General features: G+C 44.5%; 1 non-coding gene across 1 annotated transcript; it reads left to right on the top strand.

The window, feature by feature from the left end:
• Positions 1-4,520: 4,520 nt before the first annotated feature.
• Positions 4,521-4,674, top strand: LOC138468736 (5.8S ribosomal RNA). Its single transcript, XR_011268451.1, has one exon. It is a non-coding gene; the product is annotated as a 5.8S ribosomal RNA (ribosomal RNA).
• The last annotated feature ends 601 nt before the right edge of the window (positions 4,675-5,275 follow it).

Here is a 5,275-nt window from a genome sequence, read left to right as displayed (position 1 = left end):
TTAAAATATATATTCAGTGAAAAAACTTTGTTAAAGGAACGTTATGGTTACAAATAAAATCGGAAAACCCCAGAAATTGGCCAGTTATGGTAAGCTAAGCAACCATAACTCACACCACCATAGTGCATTGCTAAGATTAACATCCATGACATGAACAATGACATCATAATTGTCATTGATGACATCACCGATGACATCATATATCAAAATAATTCTGATCAAAATTCTCTCTAAGGGATTGCGTTTAAAATGTTGGTAGTAACATATCAGGGATGATCGAAAGTGTTCTCATGAAGTACTTAATGATTTTACTTGTTACCATAACATAATTTTAACAAAGTTTTGTCAATGAATGTCATTGGGTTTTATTAGTGCAACTTAACATAATATCTCTTTAACAAATAATGTTCACTGAATTTCATAGGTTTTTACCAGTGGACCCTAATTTGCTACAACATCCTAATATCGTAATCACCACCAATATAGCAGCATTTTCAGCAGATCTAGGAAGTTTCAACTGAAAACTGCACCATTACGCACCTCCTATAAACATTCTTAACACTTGTATCAACTTTTGCTAATATTTACACAGTTTATTGTTCTCCGACGATCGCAAATGTCTGATGTCATTGCAGACTTCCCAGACAGTGTCACGTGACCGAGAACACGCAAAATGATGACTTGTTCGCAAATGGGTCTGTGCTTCGTGGACATTTTCGAAACTGCATATTCAGCCAATCTAGGGAGTTTCAAGATGAAAGTTTACCCTTCCACAGCTCTTTGACCTATTCTTACTCATTTTCCCTCTGTAATCCAGGAGAGAGCACCTGCTTGGAAGAGTATAAGCACACCTGCTATGTAACTTCAAAAATGGCATCCACCATGGCCATCCCTCCTCCCCAGGGGCCACCACCCAGCTGGAGGGCCTGGACAAGGGAAAAGGTGTAATAATGCAGAGGAGGATCAAGAGCACCAGGAAGATGAGCTAGAGTTAATGCCTACCTCCAGCACACAGAGAGGCATGGGTGTGGCAGTTGTTTAAAACCGTACAAAGGGTACCAAAGGCTTGGGCTCCCCATGTTTAATGCATTGAGTGTGGAATCATATTCAGACAAGGACAACATGGGCAGTACTCTTTTGGTATCACCTCAATGTGCCGCCACACCCGTTCATACCACCCAGCTTCTCTGAGAAAGGCTGTTCCTTTCTCGGGAAGTATTAGGCTGTCATCCTCTACCTCATCTTCCTCAACTGCTACTGCCACCACACAGGCTACTCTTGTGGGGCAGAAGATCCCATCAGCTACCTTGCAAGCCATAAAAGAGGCTGTTGATCCATATCTTTCTAAGACAACAGTACTCTGAATATACTGCAACACCCCACTGTGCAGGGGGGAACAGTTTTGAAGTGCTTTGGAGGCAGTAATCAAGGAGCATGAGAAACAGTGCCATGTATCATTGAAAGACCCGGATGGCACATGCACACAATTGCACAGGACAGCCCTTTCACCGTTTTAACTTTTATGTTTGTAACACTCCCTCATTGCCTGCTTTCAAACAGTCACACATCCATCCACCAATCACTTCCAAAAACTCTACTTGCAACCCTATCAACATATTAAACTTCCACACACCAACTGCCACTTAACAATGTTGTAGACATCATTTGCATCTGCATTTCCGTTACTTATACAAAACAAATTGTACACAGTACTGCTATAAATGCTGATATGCAATGTGTAGTGAGAAGAGTGTATGAATGGAAGGGGGAGTAGGGATAGGCAAGTGCTGATGGGAGCCGAGAAGGGAAGTGCCTAGGGATACCAAGGTGGCATGCCACTAGCTAAGTGCTGGGGTGCAAGAGTCCCAAGGGTGGAGTGCACAGCCGCCAGGTGTTACGCGTGCAAGGGCAGTGCTGAAAGGAGGTGGTGGGGGGGTACTGGTGTCAACTAGATACAGGGCCTGGAACCTGTGAGGTTCATGAGGGTCCAGGCCACCAGTCTCAGTGGCACTGGTATGAGTTAGCAGGGAAGGGGGAGCGGTAAAGAGGAAGAGAAAAGCAGAGTTTTGAGATGTTTCCATAATTTAAGGAGGTCTGGCTCAAGTCTGGGAGGGGTAGGGAGGCTGTTCCAGAGAGAGACCCCAGCCGAAGAGAGAGACCTGCCTCCTGCTCTCTGTTTGGAAGCATTTGACAAGCAGAGAATTGGAATTAGAAGAGCAGATGGCTCTAGCAGGTGAGTATTTAGGGAGAGAAAGTTGTATATAGCGTGGTCCCAGGCCCCAGAAAGCCTTCTCGTTGATCCAGAGGGTCTTGAATTTCATCCTTGCGGCCACCAGGAGCCAGTGTAGAGATTTTAGGGCTACAGAATAGGATCTGCCTTGCAGCCCTATTCTGTATTATCTGAATTAGGGAACAAAGGGGGAGGTTGAGTAAGAGGCTGTTGCAGTAGTCCAACATAGAGAGGACCACGGTTCTAGAGAGGTTGAGCTTCTGGGGGAAGGTGTGGAAAGGTAGAATGCATGTAAGAAGGTTAAGCTGAAAGTGAATCTTCTTCACAAGGTCCAAGATGTAAGGAGTGAAGGAGAGAGAGGAGCCAAAGATGACCCCAAGGTTTTTGGCCTCACAGGAGGTGAGGGAAGATGGCCCACGGATGGCGCACAGCGGGTAGGAGGGAAACAGGGCACAGGTGTCCAAATAAGAAGGATCTCCATCTTACTGGCATTAAGACAGAGCTCCTTAGCGCACACAATGCCTGGATGGTGGTCAGGCAATGCAGGATAAAAGACGGGGTGGAGAAAGTAGTAGAGGGGAGTTTCAAGAAAGCTATGTGCCATCGGCATAGCACTGGAAATGAGGAGAGAAGGGGGAGATCAGGTGAGCCAAAGGGATGAGATAGATATTGAATAACCACACCGTCATGCTAGAAACTGGCGGACGCTGCAAGTAGAGCGTGAGATGGTGGAGGAGAAACGGCCCAGTTGCAGCTGGGAAGAGCGGTAAGTGAGGAAACAGGTCAGCCAGTCCATGATGCCGAAGGTGCCATGTAGCCGTTTAATGGGGATAGAATGGTTGACCGTGTCAAAGGCAGAGGAGAAATCGCGAAGCACTATACACAATTGTACAACAATCATAAATACCATATACACTTCAATTATATCATTCCACTAGATTACAAATATGGTATACTACCCCTATAGCCTATAATAACTATATACATTTACTATAGTTTATGTGGCCAGCTATAGTAGATAGTTAACATGTAGAAACTACACTACAGATTAATTATGCAGAAACCTAGCAATCAGAAATACAATCCCAAACCCAAACTGTACGAAATTAAATAGTGATTTTGTCTTCAAAATTGGATACACTTAACAGTGACTTTAAAGAACTTATAAATTATGGTAAAAAGCATGTTATAAGAAATGGTGATTATCACTGTCCTACTTGTACCTGTCCCCTTTATCCCCAGCAATCATCCCAATCAAATTCACAAAACATAAATCAAAGACTGTTTGATGAAACCTCTCTCGCTCTCTCCCCAGATGATTACTTTATTGAAATTCCGAACCCTCCTGATTATGTTTCCCAGTATGATACCCCATCCCTTTACCAAATAAATATATTTTTTCTACTCTAAATATCTTTTATATTATTGTGTAATAAACAAATATTTTTGAAAGCCCCAATTAATAGTTCACGGACAACACAACTGTTCTGAGGGTCCGTTTAAGCAATGGGGCGTCCGCTGACATCGCTCCCTTCCCAGGCATGTCCAGTCTGACATAACACACTTGTAATTAGTCCAAGGACAATGCGCCCATTTGCTGACATCCCTGCGCATGTGCCCATCATCTACCGCCCGCCAACATCTACGTACCTGAACATAGTCGACCAATCACATCACAGTGTTTTCTGCTGATTGTACAATTAGATCTGTACAGCCAATTGAGTACTGAACTATAGAGGATGTTTAGAGTTCTGTGTAGATGTTAACTAATGGGGAACATGGGATTATCAATTATCTGATATGTTTTGCTTTGTTGTTTTCTGCTATAAAAGATGGGCGTGTCGAACTTTCATTTTGCAGTGTTACAGAATTGACTGACACTCCTGGTCGTATTTGCATATAATACAACATTTTTCTTCTTGCAAACAGTGCCCTTTTTATTGATCCCATTGAAGTTGTTTTCATAGATCAGGTTTTGGGCCTGCCTTACAAATCTTGTGACCATGACATAATTCCAGATCCTCCGTGAGGCTGGGGGCTTCCCTGACACGCATCCTGGTTTGTGACGCCCATCTGCAGTGACCACTCCATGAGCACACTCTGAGGAGGTCCGCAAGCGCTGTGTTGCCAGAAGGCCTACCTGCCCCTTGGAGCGGGACACTGCACCCAGCTGTGCAGGCAATTGGAGGGGTCACCACTTCAGGAGGAGCTCAAAAGAACCATTATAATGTGAGTGCACTCTTGTGGGGAAAAAAAGGGGGATGACAATCTTAGTTTGGGTGTGTATGAGAGTGCAAAGCAGTGCATCACTTGGCTCGCGCGTCGATGAAGAACGCAGCTAGCTGCGAGTATTAGTGTGAATTGCAGGACACATTGATAATCGAAACTTCAAATGCACCTTGCAGCACCGGGTTCCTCCCAGGGCAAAGCCTGTCTGAGAGTCGCAAATAAATAAATAAAGCAAGTGAAGGAGAATCTCCTCGAAGAAGAGGAAAGACCAAGTGATGATATTATATATGTTTTTTTGTAGTGAAGAGGTGAATCTCTCCTGCCGTGGGGAAAGATGAAGTCATAGTAGTGAGTTAGTGATTAAAGGGAAGTGGGATATCTCCACTTAGACGAGGAAAGACAGCGCTGTATTTAATGTGACAGTCCCGTATATAGAGGGCCCGGTATCCCTTCACCCTAAAATGGAAGGGGTATGGGGAGAGTTAAGTTCCCTCGTCTCGAGAGAAAGGAGACAGAGGCAGGGTCTACACGAGTGGTCTCCAACCAGTAGATCGTAAGCTACTGGTAGCTCGCCTAAGGCTTCCCAGTAGCTCTCAGATCAGACCACAAAATGAGCACTGTGTGTTTACTATGGTGTCTGAAGTTCTTGGGACTTGCCCCCACCCACTCCTCTTCCTGTAAAGTAAACAGTCAAAATCTGTGTGCACAGTGAGAGGAAGGGCTGCATCTGGGCTTGAAGGGCTTGGGCAGCGTCCAATTGGGGTTAACTATCAATAACAAAAGTAAATGGAAAATGTGTGTTGTGGCCATTGTCAC

This window comes from Ambystoma mexicanum, chromosome 4q, assembly GCF_040938575.1.
Source record: "Ambystoma mexicanum isolate Mex_15411 chromosome 4q, UKY_AmexF1_1, whole genome shotgun sequence".
NCBI classification, from domain to species: domain Eukaryota; kingdom Metazoa; phylum Chordata; class Amphibia; order Caudata; family Ambystomatidae; genus Ambystoma; species Ambystoma mexicanum.
The sequence above is the reverse complement of the archived record's forward strand: the minus strand, read 5'-3'. Positions and strand labels throughout refer to the sequence as shown.